Source organism: Anas platyrhynchos, chromosome 6 (genome assembly GCF_047663525.1).
Source record: "Anas platyrhynchos isolate ZD024472 breed Pekin duck chromosome 6, IASCAAS_PekinDuck_T2T, whole genome shotgun sequence".
Taxonomy (NCBI): Eukaryota; Metazoa; Chordata; class Aves; order Anseriformes; family Anatidae; genus Anas; species Anas platyrhynchos.
Genome location: NC_092592.1, coordinates 14,966,566 through 14,987,141, shown reverse-complemented (window position 1 = coordinate 14,987,141; position 20,576 = coordinate 14,966,566). Strand labels below are relative to the sequence as shown.

The 20,576-nt window shown below is 36.4% G+C and overlaps 1 protein-coding gene across 1 annotated transcript in view; it reads left to right on the top strand.

The window, feature by feature from the left end:
• Window positions 1–20,576, top strand: part of MBL (mannose-binding lectin) — a 274,988-nt gene that overhangs the window by 186,274 nt on the left and 68,138 nt on the right. Inside the window, exons 3-5 of the transcript XR_011809996.1 lie at window positions 1,018–1,083; window positions 15,454–15,549; window positions 19,586–19,692. The gene's annotated coding sequence lies outside the window, so the exon portion shown is untranslated. The remainder of the gene's footprint in view (window positions 1–1,017; window positions 1,084–15,453; window positions 15,550–19,585; window positions 19,693–20,576) is intronic.

The following is a 20,576-nucleotide window of genomic DNA, read 5'->3' as shown; positions in this document are numbered from 1 at the left end:
TCATATGTTTAAACTTTTCCATGGACCTTACATTCAATGTGATTCAAATCTAGTTAGATTCATTTTCTGTATTTAAACAACAATCACTTGTTAACGGCAGGGCACTGACAAAACTGTCTTACTACTTCATTCCTCGGTACCTATGAATTTCATTGAGAAAGTATATATTAACCAGCCCTTCCTTTTGCATGCCTGTTAGATTATTTTATTTATTTATTTACCTTATTTACTTTTGTTAACTTCCACAACATGGATTTCTGCAGAGTCATTTCAAGTTGACATGAAGACATTTGACTCCTAAGATATTTGATTCAGCACCTTCTGACCTTAGAGTGCGTATAATTTTAAATTAATGAAATTGAAAACATTAAGGTCACAAGTTGAAGAAAGAAGTGAGCCTGCTGTGGAGGTTCCCATATTCATTTTGCTGTGTTATCTTAGAGAGTTACCATGAATGCAAATGATCTCCAAGCATAAACAGAGAATAAAGATTTAATTTTGCAAGTCAGTATCTACTAATTAAAAAGGGGAAGGTTTACTATCTTGACAGTAACTCAGGAAATGAAGGAGTACAAACATTTGTGCTTTAAATAGCAAGTCTAGTAAGACAGGTCAGAATTGATATCTGTGCATTGATCACAATGGACAGTCTAGTATTGGTCTGTATCGATGTGTGACTAAGAGTGGCTTGTAGAAACAAGTGAAAACAACACATACAGTTCATCTTTTGGTGTTACTCACTGTGAAATTCATCTTCAGATCACAACTGTTAAGAGTGGAAAACCTTGCCTCAAAATCACGTTCAGTGCAGATATGGTGTTGCCCTTAGACAAAGTGCAAACATAGTACTACTGAAGTCCAGTCCTTTTAATCACTGAAGTCCTCTGTCATGATATCCTGTCTTAAGCTAAAAGGAATTTTTTTATAAAGTTGCCTTACTATACATTGGGATAGTGTATTTAAAAAAAACAATATTCTAATGTAAAATAAAGCTTGTATCAATTTCCTTATGATTAGGACTGTGGAGGAATGTTTGGATTCCCATCTTTCCAGAATGGACAACTTCTTCCTACAGGAATGCAGGTAAGTAATTCAATCACCATTGTACTTTTTGTGTTCAATTAATAATTTATCCATAAATTAGGTTATGATATCTTGCAGCATTGTCTTTTGTATATAGTGTTAGACCCAGAAACTGATGGGTAACAGGATTGTATAGGACACATTGCAAAAGTATTGTTGCTTTGATAACAGTGGCATTGTTGTTTTCACTCTGTCTTGTAAAATTACCTTTGAAGTTACAGTTGGTGCTGTATAGGGTTATTGAAAACTGTTGATAAATATTTTTTAAATACTACACACTTAATGTATTGTACCTCATTCTGATATCTTAAAAAAAATTAGGAAGAGTATCATCTTCCTTTCACAGAAGAAACTTAAATTGGTTGCCAACTTGGTTATATAGAAAAGCATAGTACTGGGCTGTATCGCTATATCTAATGTAGTCTTTGATAGATCACATCGCAGGGGAATGAAGCTGATATATTTTGATTAGAAACTTGTGTCTCTGAACAAGATTTTGATTGTGGGTAAAGTGATACAAGATTAGTTAAGTGCAGTTGCTCTGAATTTCATCAGCATGAATGAGATGCAGATCTGGCCCAGAGCCAGACAAATGTCCCAGACATGCTCGCTTCCTCTCCAGTGTGATACTGCTCTCTTGTTTTTGATGAATGTATTCTGCAGTAAACTCCCTCCTTCAGAGGCATCATTTTTGAGCTGTCCTTTATGAAGTGCAAAGGCATTCTCCCTGCCTTGTTATCTATGTCCCATTCATAGCACATAAAATTATGACATTTTATTCTTTATGTAAATGTATTATAGGGAAGTAAAGCAAATAAAAAGTAATGAGAAGATGAGCTTTGATGGTACAGTAGAGGGAATGCAGTATTTCAGTGAAACAAGTGACAGCCAATAACACTGCCCTGTTTTATCTTTTTGAACACATTTTACATTTCATTCTAGTGCTCTGTATTAATTCACATAATATGCCTGTTGATAACAGGTTTATTTAAAACTCATTAAAAGTTATAGAAAAATGAGATTTGCATAGAAAATAGGTACTTGGAACTTTCCAAATTTTCCCCCTCCCTCCTTCTTCCAGCCCTGCACAAAGACAGCAAAAGGTTGATACGGCAGGCTTTAATCAAACTTCAGCTGGCATTGCCTGTCTGTATTTCAGAAAAACCTTCACATAAAGGAGGCAGGCACAGCACCCAGGCCTGCCAGACTCAGAGGCTGCAAGCCGAAGGCAGCCCTATCTGCCACTAATGGGAATTGGGAACCACTTAAAAGTGCTACAGCTCGGGGGCGAGGCCGTGTGGTCCAGAGACTCTTATTTCTGAGCAGCTGGGAACCTTGTGTTTTGTTGCAGGTGCCAGGCTGAGAGCCTGGGTGGGAGCGGCTGCCAGTGCCTGCCCAGAGCAGTGCTGCCCGGCTCCTCCAGTGCTCCATTTGTAGGTCCCCTCCAGCTGTGAGAATATAGCCTTTTTTCCTCCTGTTCATTTCGTTCTTGGCTGTATTCCTGATTCTGCCCACACGGAGGCATATGAGCAGCAGTTGTTGGGAATTCAGGGATGTGCAAACCTGACCATTTGAAACTGGGGGGGAAACTGTGTGTATAAACAATCAAGTCCATTGGTAATGACTATATATCTAATAGTCTTTCCCGTACAGCTGCCCTATAGTGAATCTTCCATCATTCATTATTCTATTTACACTCTAGCATGTATTTTTATGCTACACGTATAATATGAAACTTTCATAGATGACATCTAGTCAGATGTCACTCTAACGCATGTAAATCTAATGTGCTGTAACATCTTTAACCCACTTACCTTATCCTGTGTATTGTAATCGCGTATATTTATGGATTTTCTGTGACAGAATATGAAACAATGGTTGCCACAGGAACTGCTGCAGTTGTAAGCAAGCAGCCATGTAGCTGTTGCCGTACCATGCAAGAGCAGATCCACAGCTCTGGGAGGGAAGAGTCCTGTTGTCCCCACAGTTGAGACAGTGGCAGTCCATTAGCTTTCTAACACTGTCTTGTAATTTTGGGAGTAATCTTGCAGTGTGCTTTCTGGAGGTCAAAGCATTAAATGTTTTCAGCTGGTTGCAAGGAAGAAATATGCGTTGCTTTTGAGATGACTAGATAGAAAGTTGTTAGCTCGCTGCTGACAGCAGAGGTGTTTCAAGTACGTAGTCTGCAGACTAATCGGTATGGAGCTCTGGGACCTTTCTGTAGGTCAGCTGTAAAAAGTCAGGCTTATTAAGGAGCACAGAGAAGTACATTTCACATACTTTGAATCCAGTTATTGACATCAGTATTTCACTGCATTATGAAGCAAGCTAGTTTTGGGCTGTTGACATTTAACTAGGTAAACATCTTCCACAGGCTAAAGGAGAGGTCAGTGTGAGACAGTCATGTGTTGTGCACATTCCCACTTATTCCTGGGAAACAGTTTTCTCTTCTTTCTTCTCCATTTCCTTAACTTGGGGGTGATTGCAGCTCCCTCTGTGCTCCTGCCTTGACCCTTTGTGGGTACCTGCTGGGGAGCTGAAGCAGTGGGGCTGAGCTATGCCGTCTCTGCTCAGACAGCATAGGCTGAATGTACAGAAGGGGACTCTTCATCCATCTGGGACATCTCCTTGACTTGCTGTGAGAGGGAAGTGGTTCCTCACCATTTTGGAGGGTAGGCCCTCTATTTCACTTCATTTTCCTCAGTACCACACTTATCTGCAAGAGGAAATGAAGCAATCCTCACTCTTAACTCCCTTGCAGCAGTCCAAAATACCTTAGTGAGAAGCATATGATTTTAGGGGAGAACAAAGCTGGGAAGGACAGGAAGCAGCATGGGGGAGACAGAACTATTTTTCCATTAGTAATTCATGCAAGTATTCCAAGGCACATACCAGCTCTACTTGGTATGTTGCAGTGCTAATCAATTTCCCTGCTCTTATATTTTTATAAATACAAAAAAAAAAAAAAAGTACAATCTAGGTACAACCAGTTTATAACAGTTACTTCTTTCCACTGCTTCGTGCATGATGGAGAAACTGATGAATTAAGATGAATATTTGGTTGTTTGTTTCATTTTATTTTTTCAAGGAAAAAATGTTATTTCAACAGCACGAACTAGTCATGAAAAAAAGAAAACAAAGGTATTGCACAGGTAGGAGTGAAACAGGCACTGTGTAGTGCAAGCTGAACTTATCAGTCCTAGAAAGTAGTAGTGAACCAAAGTTAATAAAAGGTCAAGACTAGTGGTATTTTATTGAACTCCTTCAGTGTGATAGTGCTTAAGAACAGGCACTGAATGGCTAAGGAAAGATAGCTTAATAATTTAAAGTATATTCTTGGATAAAAGACTTGAGCAGAAAAACTGGGTGGATCTCAGTCAATTGTTCCTATGTCATTTCTTTGGAATATTTCCATACTATTTGTGTCTTTATAACGTGTTAGGATGTAACAATGGTGATTTATCTTGGTTGTGCAAGCTGTCTGCCAATTTTATTTCATGAAGCTCTTTTAATTATCTGCTCAGTAGAATAAAAGACAAATTAAGAATCATAAGGGAATAGCAGATACTTTTGAAATTAGATTGCTTTCACTTCTACAATCTCTGACCCACTGTCTATCTTATGAGGTGAAGCAATTGGGTAAATGCTAATGTAGAAGTGAGGGAATGGAAAAGACTGATATACACATCTATTAAATGATTGAGGATTCTGAATTACTTTCTCGATCATGTTTTTTCATGTTAATAGCGTTTCAACTCTTGAAGTCAACACTGTGCAATAAGTCTTATACAATCATCAGTATTTTAAAATTAATATGTTAGTCTTGGAGGATGTGTATCTTCTTTTTAATATAGCATAAGATAGATCTTTTGGGTACTGTTCACTACTAATTTTTTTTCTCATGTTAAGTTATTCATTTAGCTTTCAGCTCTGAAGAACCCTATTATAAGTTAATTGGCACATAGCACAGCTGCCATTCATATCTTCTAGTGAATTAGAAATTATTCCTTTATTCAGGTTGTATGGCTTGTGCAAAAATACCATACAGGTGCATGTGTGGAGATTCGCTAGGCAAAGAGCCCTTTGAACTAAAAGGAAGGAAGAAAGAGAGACAATATATCAAGGAGAGACTGTACAAGGTGGCTGAGAAAAGGAGCTTAAAGGAAAGGTGGGCTGCTGAGGTTTGATAAGACCACGAGTCAGCCTTGGAGCTGATAATATAGGAGACGAGTTGGAGTGGGTGGAAGTGATGATGAAGTGAAGGAAGAGAGAAAGGTTTCAAAGATCCTTTGTCCTAGGACAGAGATGAAACCACTTTCTTTCTTCCAAAGAAATACAACTGCTGGGACTGGGATAGGGATCCCTCAAGAATCAAAGTCTGCTCTACAGAGGGAAAAGATGGTGAGTCATGATAATAAATTAAACAGAAAGAAATGTTCTTGCACAAAATGTACAGGAAGGTATAGCCTATCAGATTCATTCTGTGAATGACCAAGCATACCCACAAAGTATCCAGTAAATACACCAAAACTTTAAGTCCTAAAATCAGAATTGCTAGCAACTCTTTGGAAGAATTAGGTAGCTTGTACATGTGCCTCAAGCAACCCTGTGAAGCTGTAAGTGGAGGGTAGAAGTGATGTGTTTTTAATGACAATTAAAATATTCATAAATAGCAGCTGGGCTAGCTGGAGACAGAAAACTGCTTTTGGCTGGCTAGATAGGCAGGTTAAAAGCCTAGACCACAGTACAGTGTCAGCATTCACAGGTGGTAGTGTAATCCATGCACGTGCAGGTGGCTGAAACCAGGCTTCTGTCACTTACGGGCCTTTTCGTCTGATGTCAGATTCCTCCAGCTTTTTTCTGTGTTGAGTTGATTTATAACTTTTTGACGTCAAGCCCAGCAGTGTGTGTTTTATGTGTTTTGAGTGGATGTGCCAGTAAATTTGCTAACCACATTTGTGTCAAACTTTTGTTTTTAGTTTAGTACTGTCATGTGGAAGAAGCAAGTTCTGGATGGTAGGGTACATCAACAGATCTTTCATTTCACTTTGATTTTAAGCAAGAGATGTATTTTGCTTTTTAAATAAACAATGTAGGATTTTTGCCTGTTGTACATGTCATTCACTACAGAAGTTTTCACTGTTTTGAAAGTAACTCAGTTTTTGAAATAGAAAATGCACACAATTTTGGTGTGGATTTTCATGACATTGTACTGTCTTTCTGTGAAACACCCTAACTTGAATGTTGCTTTTAAATACGGAATCATTTTTCTGAGCATTAATTTCCATTCATGGTGAAGACTGAGATTGAGAAGGAGGTCTGAAAATGCTAAGCAGATAGTGGTCACAGGTTACGATAATTGATTTCCAGGTCAACACATCACAGAGTCACAGAAAGGTTGAGACTGGGAGGGACCTCTGGAGGCCACCTGGTCCAGCCCTTCTTCCTGCTGAGGCATTCTGAAGGATTTTGAAGATCTCCAAGGATCTCCATCAACTCCAGACCTCCTGTGGGCAACCTGTGTCAGTGCTCTGCCTCCCGTGCAGCACAGAAGTACTTCCTGGTGTTCAGAGGGAACCTCCTGTCTTCCAGTTTGTGCCCATTCCCTCCTCTCCTGGCACTGGGCACCAGTGAAAAGAGCCTGGCTTCATCTTCTTTGCATTCTCCCTTCAGGTATTTACAGACATGCCTAAAGGCCTTTTAATTGTCACTTATGGGCCTGCCTTTACTGTCAGAGGAAGCAACAGTCTTTATTTACTCTGATTTACCAGAAGATTCAAGAGTCAAGAGGATGTAACCAACCACCAGCATTAAAATAAGGACCACGTCTCCCACAGATGTGACATGAAAAGGGTGGAAAAGAACAGGGAACCACTTAGCCAGATGTTGGTGAGTGACTAAAACCAAACATACGTTAACTGTGAACTGAGCATTCATTTGGGCAAAAATGACTTGGCCTATTTAGAATGAAAATAATGTTCAAAATAAATTAAAAAAAATTTTAAGTATTTATTTATTAGAAAAAAATGTGGAATTACCATTGTGCATAGTGTCATTTGGTCCTTTCTGCTGATAAAGGCCTTGTTAGATCGTATTCATCATCTTGGGAAGTGTTTCCTTAACCCACAACTTTATTTGTCCATTTCTGTTTCCCACAGATGCATTTTTCACCTCTCTTCCTGTTTTCTATTTGTCGTATGAGGTTTATTTTTTCCTGTTTTTATTGCTGCAGTTTCACTGTATCAGTATTTACATGGTATAAGAGAAGAAAGAGTCTTAATATCCATCTGATTTTTTCATAAACTCCAGTCATTTGGACCCTTGTGTGTTCTTTCACTTTTGCCTGAGGATTACTTTGCATTGTTGGCTAATTGGATAACACTAGAAAGAATCCCAGAAAGGGATAAATCTCAGTGATGTAAGTATTTTAGAGAGAAAATACAGATGAGAACTGAGTTTGCTGCTGCAGCACAGATCTAAATAGCTGGTTTTGTCTTTGGCAGTACAAATAAGGAGAAATTCAGCAATGCCTATGCATTCCTGAATGCATGTGCATTTAAGGAGATTATTCTTGGTTTGATGCTACATAAATAAATCAATATCTGCTATTGATTAACAGTTTAATTCTTCTGTTGCTATGCTGTGGCATAGATGGAGCCCACTAGCTGGTCGTGGTATGTTTTTTTTTTGTTTGTTTGTTTTTTAGAGTGAATTTCAAGTAAACTCTTTTATAACTCAATCAAAAAGTCTAAGTGTATAGATTGATAAATGAGAGCTGAAGTAGTTTTGTTACTTTTTTTCTTTTAAAGTTAGTAAACTGGGCTGTGCTAAGACCAAACAATTTCTCAGTGTCACGCAGAATCACGGAACTGAAACTTGCTCTCTGGTTTTGTTTTGTGGGTTATAACACCCTTCTGCCGTGGGACACCAGACAATCCTTTCCAGCATCCCTCTTTGTCTAAAAAAAACTTTCTTAATTCGCATGTTAGCGACGTTCTTGAATAATCTCTGAGGATACTAATGGTGTACGTATAAGCAAAGAACTATACTGATAATATTGCCTGTATTATGGGGATAAAGCTTTTCTAAATGAAACCATGCCAAGAAAGTTTAAAATTCACTTTAATGATAGTTTTAATTAATCAGGGTGTTCTTGATGTTATTATATTATCTCCAGAATAAATAGTATTAAACCAATATAAACAAGATCTGAACATTACTGAGATGCTTTTGCAATTTAATAGGCAACGCATATGTAATGGAACCCCAACTTTCTTGCTACATTTATTTGTTAGACATCACTGTTAAATGGATTTTTACAAAGCTTTTTTTTGCTTTAATTCGTATAGCCTAATTTAGGGATATATTTGAAAAATAAAAAAGGTGTATGTATTTTAGTCTGTGATTCTGAAATTCAGATGAAATGTATGTTTAAATTAGGTAGTAGTAAGAGAATGTGCTTCAAGAAAACTCAGCACAGAAACATGCAGTTCTGACCAAACAGCAGCTGGTTTGAATGGTTTTATTGTTTAGAATAACCAGTGTCTTCTGAAATGAAAGCTAGAGTACCATTTTTGCATTCATAGTAACATAAATTCAGCATTTAAAAGAAAAAAAAAAGTCTAAAATTGTCGTTCAGCATTATTGTAGCACTACAGGAAGGTGGGCTATCTGTGTGATTGACTGAAGAATCACTGGTGGATTGCCTTGTGTCAAATGAATTGTCCCCTACTTGAAGATCAGATATTTTTCAAGAAAGCAGTCTGGTTACTCTGTTGAATATGAATTGTACAAAGGATTAAAAAAAAAAAAAAAAAGAGAGAGGAAAAAAAACCTACAGATATTTATCTCAGCTTTCAAAGCATGTATTCAGGGTTCAAGAAAACCACTAGAATAGCAACCATAGAGGCTTTGTTGCAAAACCTGGTTTATATCAGGTCAAAAGAAAACCTCACGAGGTTTTGTTCTTTGTTCTGCCTTTGTTCTTTGTAAATAAAGTTGAAAGAAATGAGAAATGCTCAGAGCTGAGAACAGCTCATATCCCTATTCAATTACTGTCTTTCTGTTAACTGCAAACCCATTGCAGGTATGGACCCAACAACCAGTTTTGTTATAGTCCTGGTCACCAGATTTCCATTAGTTATTGTTGTCCTGGTCTGGATGTGTACCGATGATTCAGCTAGAAAACTTTATAATCTTTCTAACTTTTAAAAAAAAAATCTTGCCTAAAGACATCAAATGCTTTCAGATCAAAAGTATTCTCCTTGGTGATGTATTCACCAGAGACAGACACAAGGGTATTATGGAAAACATAGGAAGTTGCAGCCAAGAAATATTAAGTCTGTGGTATGGAATAAGATAAGATTTTATATATATATGTATGTGTGTATTTATTTATTTATATTGTTATTATTTTAAATGTGTTTCTGGTTGCATCTCTGCAACTCTGGTGCATCAGTGTTAACTGACTTCAGTGCATCTTTGAAGCTTAGCTATGAGCAAGTGGCTCAAAAGCCACTGCTGTAAAGTAAGAGGTATCTTGCAACACCAGTTTCATTAAAAGAGTAGCAGTCATTCTCAGAGATTATCTTAATTTTCCAAAAGTTGTACCTTTCTGCACGGTAACTTTCCTGTGGCTGAGTTGTTTATTGAGAGAAAAGGCACATGTATCACATGGGCCTGTTTATGGGTCAGCTGCAATGTTCCCAGGCTGCTTTTCTTTGCATTTCCATAGTGTTCAGTGGGTGTTAACTGACAGCAAATGTTATTTCTGGAAGAAATCATAGTCCAATTATGTAATACTTTGATGTGTAGTGCCCTTTAAAACAAAGATGTGAATTTCAGCTTCAAAACGAGAGAGAAATACGCATGCTTAACACTTTCACCTGTGTGCACACAGATGCATGCTGTAGTTCTTATGAAGGTGGAATGATGGTATTTAAAAGAGGTGATTTAAAAAATCAATTTCATTCCCCCAAATGAACAATTTATTAATTTGATTCACTTCCCTGTGGTGGTAGTGTTCATGCCCCTGCACATCTGCAGCTGTTGCTGTTCTCATCAGTCCTACCATGTGTTAATTTTATTTATTTATTTATTTTAAGATTTATTTCTGGGTATGTAAACAGGCACCTTCCAAAGCCCAAAGAGCTTAGTAGCTGTTCAGCTTAAGTGTTAAATGAAAATGCTTCAGCCAGTGCAAGGGTGGTGATCAGGAGGAGCTACAGAAAAAATGTGTGACCAGAAAGTTGTACTGATGCCTCTTTCAGGTGAAATTTGTTTTAAAGATGGAAACTGAGTGCAAATCTTGTATGACGTGGGGGTCCCTGGGAAAAGGAGGAAGATGTAGATGTTCACAGTTGAGTACTGGTGCAGTAGGCACAAAAGTCAGCTGGTTTACTCCATTGTGATAGAGCCTCTGTTTATTTGCATTTTTTTGTATCTCTGCATGTGTGTAACATTTTTTAATGTATGTCTATACACATATTTATATATATTATACAGAAGGGGAACTGGCATATATAAATCTATCAATATATATACCAATGTATACTTCAATATATGATTATACATGAAAATATAGAGGTTTATGTTAAAGGTGGGGAGCTCCTTACTATTATCAAAATATGTGCTTATTGTCAGCTTATTACTCATAGAACATATTCAGTACCTCTTGTTTAGGCAGGTATGTGGTTGAAGATTCTTCTGTGATATTCACAATTCCTTAACTGGCAATTTCTTTACAAATATTGGCATTTTGGTGTAACCAGTCTGTTAAAAAGAAAAATACAGTAATATCTTCAGAAGTACTTTTATATCCCTGGAACTTACAAGTGCTTTTTACTGAAAAGATTCAAGGGTGTCCAAAGGGATTTGATTCCACCTAAGACAGGGAGACCATCCATTCTTCCCTCAGTCTGATGGATTAATTACACAAGGTCCTCTGGGAGCAACTATACATTCCCCTCCAGCATATCAATTACATTAAGGAACTGATCTTGCTAAATGTAGCAGTAGCAGACCTTGATCTGTCACACTGAAGTTCACAACTAAAGATGTGTCTTGCAAGACTAAGCCCTCTACCAGTGCCAGATGAGTCATGAAAAACAGAAGAAGGGAATAAAGAAGTTCTAATTTGCTACTTAGTCAGGTTCTACCTGCAATGGAGTGGAGGCTCTCTTGAATTTTCACAGAATTAGGAGGCAGAGTTGTGTCTAATACTTGTCTCAGAAGTCCCATTTATGAGTAATCCTTTTTTTTTTTTTTTTTTTTGTGATCAGACAGCCTGGCATACATAAACACTTTATGTCTATCCACCCACACTTTGTCCTTTCTGTCTTCATCTAAGTGCTGCACTCTGGGGCTCAGTAATACAAAACTGATGAACAAATAGTATGCTTCAGGTGGGAAAATACACTGCTGAGTAAATGAACTTGTTGCTGGTGTTTTCCAAAAGCCTGAGCTGTAGCCAGAACAATTCATAAAACCTGAGATTTTCAGTATTATTTTAACATTTCTTAGTTCTTTATGTTAAACTGTATGTACTATATGTACTCCCATTCAAGGTAAAGTATTGGTGTGGTAAAATAGTTTTATTGAGAGAGAAGAATGGAAAAACTATTAATAGTACATTATTAAAAGCAAAACATGTATTTGGTTATATCTGTAATTGTTCAGCTTGCATCATGTATTCTTGATCCAAGCATTCTTGATCATAAAACAGGTTTGGGTATTTTTGGAGGTCTGAAATACTTTCCTGGCAATTAGAGATTGTAAGATCGCATGGTATTAGGTAGATCCTGAATATAAACCAAGATTTACCTACCCATAAGGCACATGTCACTTGTCTTTATGCAATGACATAATGTATCAAACAGGAAAAATGTGGCAATTATTGTTAATAGTGATTATTACAGCATGGCTGTACTTGGGTGTACAAAGTTATCTTTTGCTGTCATTAGTGACACTTAAAAACACATTTGCTGCCCCATGATCTTTAATCAGGCAGTTTCCTGGTGATGTAGATACAGAGGTTTGTCTTTTTACTGCAGAAGAAGGAGTTGGTTGTAATTTGTTTCTGTAAAATGTAAATGCAAAATGTTTCTGTGTGTTAGGTCTGTAAGTTGAAAACTATGGTTGTGAGAGGTTTTTTTTTGTTTTGTTTTGTTTTTAACTGAAGTCTCTAGTGTAATTAGAAATGGAAACAAGAGGTAGAAGGAAGGTGCTTTGAGGTTACTGAAGGAGGCATATTTTGGTGCAACGAAAAAAGTGAAAATATGACCGTTCTAAGAATAGGTGAGAAAGGGAAGAGCATTAAGGAAGTCAGGGAGGAACAGGTAACTTCTAATCAAAATGGAAAATGGGCCTCGTTGAGAGACTATGTCAGAGACAGATATGAGATCATTTATATTCTGGGTGATATTAATCATTCTGCATATTGCATTATTGAAAATAGCTTCCCAAATGACTCCAGAGTTCCTGGCCTCCCATCTCCTTCCTCTCCCTACTTATTCTCTCTTCTCAAGTAATGCTGCTTGCTTAGCTGTTTTCTTCCACCTCTTGCTTTCAGAATGTTCTAATAGTCCCTTATTTTAATGTCTTTCTAAAGAAGGGAGTTGATGTGTGAATTCACCACAGCATCAGGAACAGTTGTCATAAGTCACTACAAAAACTCAGTAAGAACAGGTATATGTTTTTTCTCAAAGCTTGGTTTGTTTTTTTTTTTTTTTGTTTGTTTGTTTTGTTTGTTTGGGTCAAATACTTTTTGGAGTATAAAGGAGGTCAAAAGAAGTTTTCCATGGGAAAACTGCTTTCAGTTTACCTGTACAATCCCTGCAATGATTACAGCTGTTTTTCACATGGTGCTCTGAAAGGAAAATTTGTCCCTGAAGCTGAAGAAAATTCTGAAGCTGAAAAATAAGTAGAATTAAGAGTTTGCCTAATTAGTGCTACCTTTTAAGGTCTATTTTAAGCTGTCTTCCTTCAGCCTGAACCATTTGATCATTTCCCAAAAAGTAATTTAATCATATCTGATTGCTTGCTTGAATCTGTAATTAACTTAGATGCAAGTGAATTAACAGTATTTACCAGGTGCTGCATAATTTACTCAGAGCTACTTGTAGCACATACATGTGAAGTATGTTGGATGCTTTCATTTATTGGCCAGAATATTTTAAGCTTACAATCAATTTATTTTTTGTTGCTACTTTTAATTTCTGTCTCTGAGATGACTCAGTTATGAAATACTGTGTGATTATATTCTCTGTGCTACCAAATTATCCCTTGTAATTATGCCACATGGTACTTGTTATTTCAAAAGACTCAAAACTACCTATGGGAGGACAATCTACAAAGTTATTTTGGGGCTGCAATTGGTTGCTAGGATGAAGCTAAAGATGCAAGTAATTCTAGTCAAGGCATTGTATAAGAAACTTAAATGAGCTTATTTAAAAAATAGTTAGTTCTCATCTCAGAAGACCTCTGAAATTCCTTGCCTTCCAAAAAGGCATAAGTAGTTTTAGAAAATGCCTTGTTCTGTTGGAACACATATTTTTGTCCTATTTGGGAGTCAGTTCTTGCATTAGTAGAGTAATTAAAAATAGTAAAAGATGGAAAAAATTACCAACTCTAAAAAAAGCACTTTTAACAAAATGTTTGGAGTGCCTTTCTAAGATCCAAATTTGTACCTAGTCCTACTCTCAACCCTTCTTCCTTTGCGAGGTCCTGAATATCTGACAATCTCAGGAGACTTTCATGTAGTCCTTCTACTTCATTTTTTCTCTACAGTTTCCCAAAACTAAAACATATAGATAAAAGCAAGTCTCAGCTTAGGTCTTGGTTCAGGAGTGACAATCGGTATGAGTCTTCCTATCTCACAGTCTGGCAGAAAGGTTTCTGCTGCCTGACGTTTCTTTGTCCCCATGTTCCCTGTATGGCACTAGTATCAGGGATGAAGATTTTTCTGCAGATCACGTTTGAAAGTAGGAAACATGAATGATCGAAAGTATCCAAAATTCACTGAAGAATTACTGTGAAAATAATTTTGGAAGGCAAATATTTTAACTGGAATACTTGTCTAAACATCAGCAGCAACTGAAATTTAAAAAGGTTGTATATACTTTGTGGTGGTCATGAGATTATGGGAAGCTATGGTTTTAGACCACTATTTAATTGGATGCTACTGCTATAAATCAGGGCACAAATGACAAAATTATTTTTTCTTCATGACTTGGTCAGTCAAACAGCATTTGCAACATCAATTTTTCCCAAGTACAAAGCATCACGTATATGCCAACAGCATAACAAAATATGGATCTGCAGTCAGTTCTGCACATCTTGTACTGTGGTATTTACATTCAAACCGATAAGAAAATTGCTCCATTTCATTACTGTGAATATGTTTACAGCCCTTTTTACTGTTTATAAAGCTGGTGAATATTTTCTTTCATTGAAAAGACAAGTGCAGGTCTTAAATTTCCCAATGAATTATACATTCCCAGAAAGATGTTGCAGACTACAGGAAGGAAAAGGTAAAGGCACACAACCACAAAACCAGCAAGACTTGACAGTTTGTTACAGGGTGATCCAATCAGAATTGATGTGGCCATATCAGAGACTTGCAGGCATTTAGATTTGAAGATGACATTTGAGACTGTAAAAGTAATATTTGCAGCAACAGTCTTGATAAATATAATCCTTCCTGAAGCTCTGTGTACTCCCAGTACAACTGGTATTTTAGAGGATAACAAAAGGTTTGTTTATAGTCAGATACAGAGAAGTGAACAAGTTACTAAAAGCTTTCTTTGAGACTGTGAACTGCCAGCAACTGCCAATTTCTCTCCCAAAAGTGGGCTGCCATGTGATTTGCACAGAAGTGTGTTTGGAGACTCAGCAAGGCCAATCTAGAGAGTTAGGTTTTTGTTTTGTTTGTTTTTCTTATAAAATTACACAGGTCAGGGAGCAATTGTCCATAGAAACTGGTGTTCCCTTCAGTTTGTAGCCTTTTTGGAAGAGCTTGAGCCTGACTTGTGAAATTACCCCAGAAGACTAGAGAGGTAGATACTGTACAGCAAGCTGACATTAGTCTGTATATGTACCTAGACTGAGATACTTGACACACAACTTCTCTGTTTATGGAGAAACAAGAGTAGTTATTCTGACATTTGTCCCTGAGCTTTCTTCCCATTCTGCTGCGTTCTACACAGTCTTGCTTTCCCACTTGATCTGTTTCTGTTCTCTCCTATTTTGCTTTGTTTTAATTTTCATATCATTGCATAACAGTGTTTTCTTTCTCCTTTTCCATTTCATCTCTCTGTATATGTCTGATTATTATTTCTAAGTCATAAAAAAAACTTTTTTCCTGTCTTGCAGAGTCAGCCTGTTTGGAGGCATCGCCTGTGATGAGTGATTTCCAGGAACACTGACTCAGTGAAGTCATGGAACAATAATGAAGGTTAGCTATCAAAGGTAATTAGAAATCTCTCTGCTACTTTATTACCATGGAAGCCATGTTCCTGCCAGAGATGGCCTTGTTAAGAAGATGCCAAACCTCAAGGAGACAATTCAGTAGTGCAAGTTATGCATTAGTATACTCTAAAGCAGAATATAATGGATCACAGAAGCAGACAACTCTTAATACCCTGCTTGAAATAGAATTTGGAGACTGTAATGCTGCACTGTATGTAAAATATTAGAGAAATTATCCTGTAAAGATGATTCAATTAATCTTAAGTTATGTCTCTTTTTAAATTTGAAGGTGCCAAATTAATGTTTATACATAGATAGTAAGCACCTACTTGAGACAACAGATACAGTAGTTTGTTGAAGTTCCTGTGAGCCAGTTAAAAAAAAAAAAAAAAAATCAGTTGATTGTTTAAGAAAAGCAAGTACTGCTCTGTATACCAGAAAAAAAAAAAAAATACGATAGGGATAGTGAAAAATCTAGTGAGTATTTTTTAAATAGTTTTGTTAAGAATTCAAATTCAACTGCATTTGCAGAAGTGTAGATGTAGAACTCTGCCTGACATTTTGCTCAGCCAGTGCAACAAAGGATGAGAGCAACACTGTTAGAACACCCAGGTGGTTGAATATACTGGGAAAGAAAGATTTTGCTGGGAAATTTGAGTTCAAGTTTTCTTGTGAATTGCCACAAATACGGTTCAAGTACGTTTGTGTGCTGATGCATGCTTCTCAGTGTTTCAGAAAATTCATCACTATTTATTACTTCGGTTGAATATGAGGAGACCATTCTTTAATCTTTTTTCTTTGTCTTTTTTCTTTTTTTTTTTTTTAAAGAAAGCCTATCTACTATATTGCTTAATGTTGAAAGGTGTCCTCATCATTGGCAACTGCTTAAGATGATCATGAAGAAGTTGCACTTCACTAGAAGTCGTTAATTTTGGTACAGTTCTTGTTCCCATGGCTAACCCCTGTGTGCACTGCTGTTCTTGTCAGGTTCATTATGTTTGTTTTCTCTTTCCAAGGTATTATGTCTTCACATTGAAACATTAATCCAGGCTCAGAGTTGGCAAACATATTCTGAATCTAGCAGTGTGCTTATTTCCAGGAAAAAATAATCTGTTCCTTTTGAGAGAGTGGACGGATTTGGATTTTAAAACACTTCATTGTATTTTATAATACAAGACTTGCTTTACATTTCTAAATGTAACATTTCACAAGCAGTTCTTCAGAACTGTTCACTGAGTAAATTATAACACATTTGTTATTTGAAATTTCAAGTTCTGTTTTTAAATGTTAGATTCTTAGATAGTGATAATAGCTTCCAAAGTTTGATGGTCTTAATGTTTCCCTTACAGCTAAGAGCAGTATGTGATAGATGAAATTTTAAAGCATGTTTTTCACTCTAGGAAATTAACCTTGAAATTGTAACATAGCTAAAGAAACTGAGGAAAGACACAAGCTGAGTATGTAATTACCATGTCTGTAAATACAACATGTAAATACACGTAAAAACACATAAATACAACATGTCTGAGAGAGACCTACAGGGAAACAGAAGATGTTTAAGGCTTTTCGAAACAAGGTATTGCTTACATGGACAGAATTTCTTACACTGGATTAAACTGAAGGTTTGTCTAGTTCATTCCTCTGTTTCTCACGGCAGCTACACCAAAAAAAAATTAAAAAAAAAATAAGAATCTCACATTAAACAGGTGTAGGATTCAATCTCCTCCACATTTATTTTATTTCTCATGTCAGTATGTTAATAAAGGATAGGGCTCATCATGAATATGATAAACATGTGAAAAGACATTAGTATTCAATTCTGTGCTAACAGTCAATCTCCATACAGGATCTCCTCGTGATACATGGAGTGAAAAACACAAGCAGCTTCTAAATCAATAGATTTTATTGCTGGGAAAAAAAAAAATACTTTGATAATCCCCAAAATAACAGATGATCAGTGCTATCTCTTGAGGAAATTGTTTACATTTGTATTGCAATATAATCCCCCCCCCCCCCCCCCCAAAAAAAAAAAAAAAATAATAATTTATTGCTAGTTGTCTTTCAATTTCTGTAATATTTTCAGGATAAATTGATATTTATCCACAAAAGCAAAATCCTTCAGGATCAGGGCAGATCTGTGGTAATATGGGACTTGTTCAGCAGAGATCTTAGAGGCTATAAAGATACTAGGTTATAGTAGTGTCTATATATAGTATAGTAGGTTATATATATAGTATAGTAGGTTATACTAGGTTATAGAGATGTTAGGTTGTTTTCCAGGCATGATTAACCATAGCTTCAGTACTCGAAACTATACTTTCTTTATGTTTTGGGCATAATTTATTTTGCTTCACTTAATACTGACATTCAGGGAAAGTGTGCCTTCATGAAGGGACTTTTAATGAGAATAACTGGAGGTGATATTATGGTGGTTTAAGAAAAATCCTCTTCAGTAATACAGGTTTAAAGGAAGACTTCCATTTTCTTGACTCCAGCAAGCTTTTCATTTAACATAGATGAAGGATGCCAAGAGTATTGTCCAGAAGTCTGCAATTCTGTTTGCTCTAAAGTTGTAGAGGGAAAGATTGCAGCAATGATGCCCGCCCACTTTCTGTCAGTAAATATTAGGACTTGGGAACAGCTGTCTATTTTTGCCCATAATATTTGTTGCTTGTGAAGCTGTCAACTAAGATACACAGTGTAGGGGGAATGATTATTACTGTGTTTTAGGTGAAACTGGTTTCAAAGCAGATAGAAAGAAGTTTGTATTTTTATTTAAAGGGGGAAAAAATGGAATGAAAGTAATTATTCTGTTTCTTGAACCCTTGCTTCATCTGCTGAGCAATAAGGAAATGCATATTGCAGTAGCTCTTAATTCAGTCATATCTAAATAAGTTATGGTACAGATTTCAGGCCAACAGGATTTGTGCTCTAACAAGTCTGTCATTATTATTAGATGCTTAAAATAACCAGTGAGATGAGTTTCTTACCATTGTTACTCCAGTTAAATACAACCTTTTAAAAGTTAAGGATCTGGGTATTTGTTGCTTGGTTATTCAAAGCCTTTGGAATGCAGGATTTAGCTTTTCACTGCGTTTCTAGTAGTTATCGGTTTACAAAAATAGACAATTGTACATTTTAATCTTCTATACTGCCAATATTGAATGAAGTCTCTGTCACCTTTCTTTGCTCAGTGAGATAATTTGACAGATAACCTTTATATAGTTCAGGGACTTACTTCATTGCCTTCCGAATAGAGTTTCTGGAGACTATAGATTTAGATTACAATGCCAAATGGCCATAGTGCCTCAGGGAAATATATTCTCATTAATGGACTTGTTAATGATTATCATTGAAGAGACTCTAATAGTATCAGATGTAAACGTTGTCACAGCCCTCTATCTTTCCCATGCAGATATGGAGATGCATCATTAATTCACAGAGACTGATTCTCAGAGCTGTGCAAATTGATACAGTATGATAATGTCTGAAATAAATTAAAGTTGCGCATTATCAGTTTAATATTTCAGATTTCTATTTCCAATTGATAGCCTCTAAGAGGTAAGAGGAATTGAACCAAGACAGTAGTATGGGTCATTCAAAAGAGGTCAAATTCAGACTATGCCCTTTTCAGTTCCAGCTTCTCTATGTTCCTTTGTGTTGTCTTTGAGAGGAATGTGACCAGTAAAAACTTATAATCATGAAGAATCTCAGCTGCAGTGATAAAATCAGATATGTTTTACAAGCACAGAAAAACTATGGCAGCATGAAATATTTTTTGGAATCTATAATAATTCTTAAACAATTTCTTTATCAGGAGTTAGTTATCTTTATTCAAGTGTAGTAGTGATTTACTCCTTTATCTTGGCTTTGATTCATTTACAGTGCATTGAATGCAAAAAATCAGAATCTGTCTCAAATGTGTTGATCTAAACACTACGCATTTATTGGCATATTTGCCATATTTGCCTGTGTTTTCAGATGTATGAATTTGTTTTTATATATTTTATTTTGCTTTATTCTGTTTATTTTACAGCAAACACCCAGTATTATTTCTTTATTGCTGGGAAAACCTTGTAACAATCTGAAACACCGGTATTTTCAGAACAAACAAGAAATGCAACCTTATATGCAGACATGAAGGTAAGCTTTTAGAAACAATAACATGCTTCTGATCAAGTTGTCAAGTGGGAAATGGTGGAGTACATAGGTAGGTGCTAAGACAGGTTCTGAAGCTACCTTTTCAATGAGTCATTTTCATTTCAGACAGTTCTATTAAATGGGTCCCCCCCAAATGGGAAGAAAAAAAAAAAAAAAAAAGTGTGTGTGTGGGGGGGAGCAGATTTTACAAATGGCAGGCCAAAATGTGCAGCTGGTGGTAAGCTGTCCTAAAAGGAGGACAAACCATGAGCTAATGATATAGCTTGTGCTCAGTTGTAACCAGCTGTAAAGCCATGAAGGACAGAATTCTACTCTGAACAGACCAAACGCAAATATATGGGGTGTAAAAGAATTTGTCTTTGTAATGAAGATAGGATCTCTCTAGCAAAAGATAAGCAATCTAACAAAGTCTGGAGATATTATTTTAAATAAGTGAAGAATTAAGAAAAACCTTAAGAAGAACTAAACACATAAGTGTTTAAACACAAACCAGGGGTAATTTGTTTCATACAGGAGAAAAATCACAGAAGCATGTAGAACAGTGAACAGATGAAAAGCATGAGACTAGAAGGATACATGTGACAGGGAGATGCATGGACTCTCTCTTTGGTGTACTTAATTGTGTTTCTATCTGGGGGAAAATGCTGTAAGAACATTTTTGTGTCTGTCTCTGAAAAGTAAAGCAGCTACAGCATTTATCTGCTACAAACTATGAAACTGAGACTGTTAGGGAAAAGTGTTTGAGGAATTGATGAAAGAAGACACTTCTGGTTCAAGTTAGGGGGAATCCTATTTCAATCTGTATGTCCCACACTGTTACAAATAAAGGTGAAAGATTGCATTAAGTAAGGTCTTGCAAAATCTGA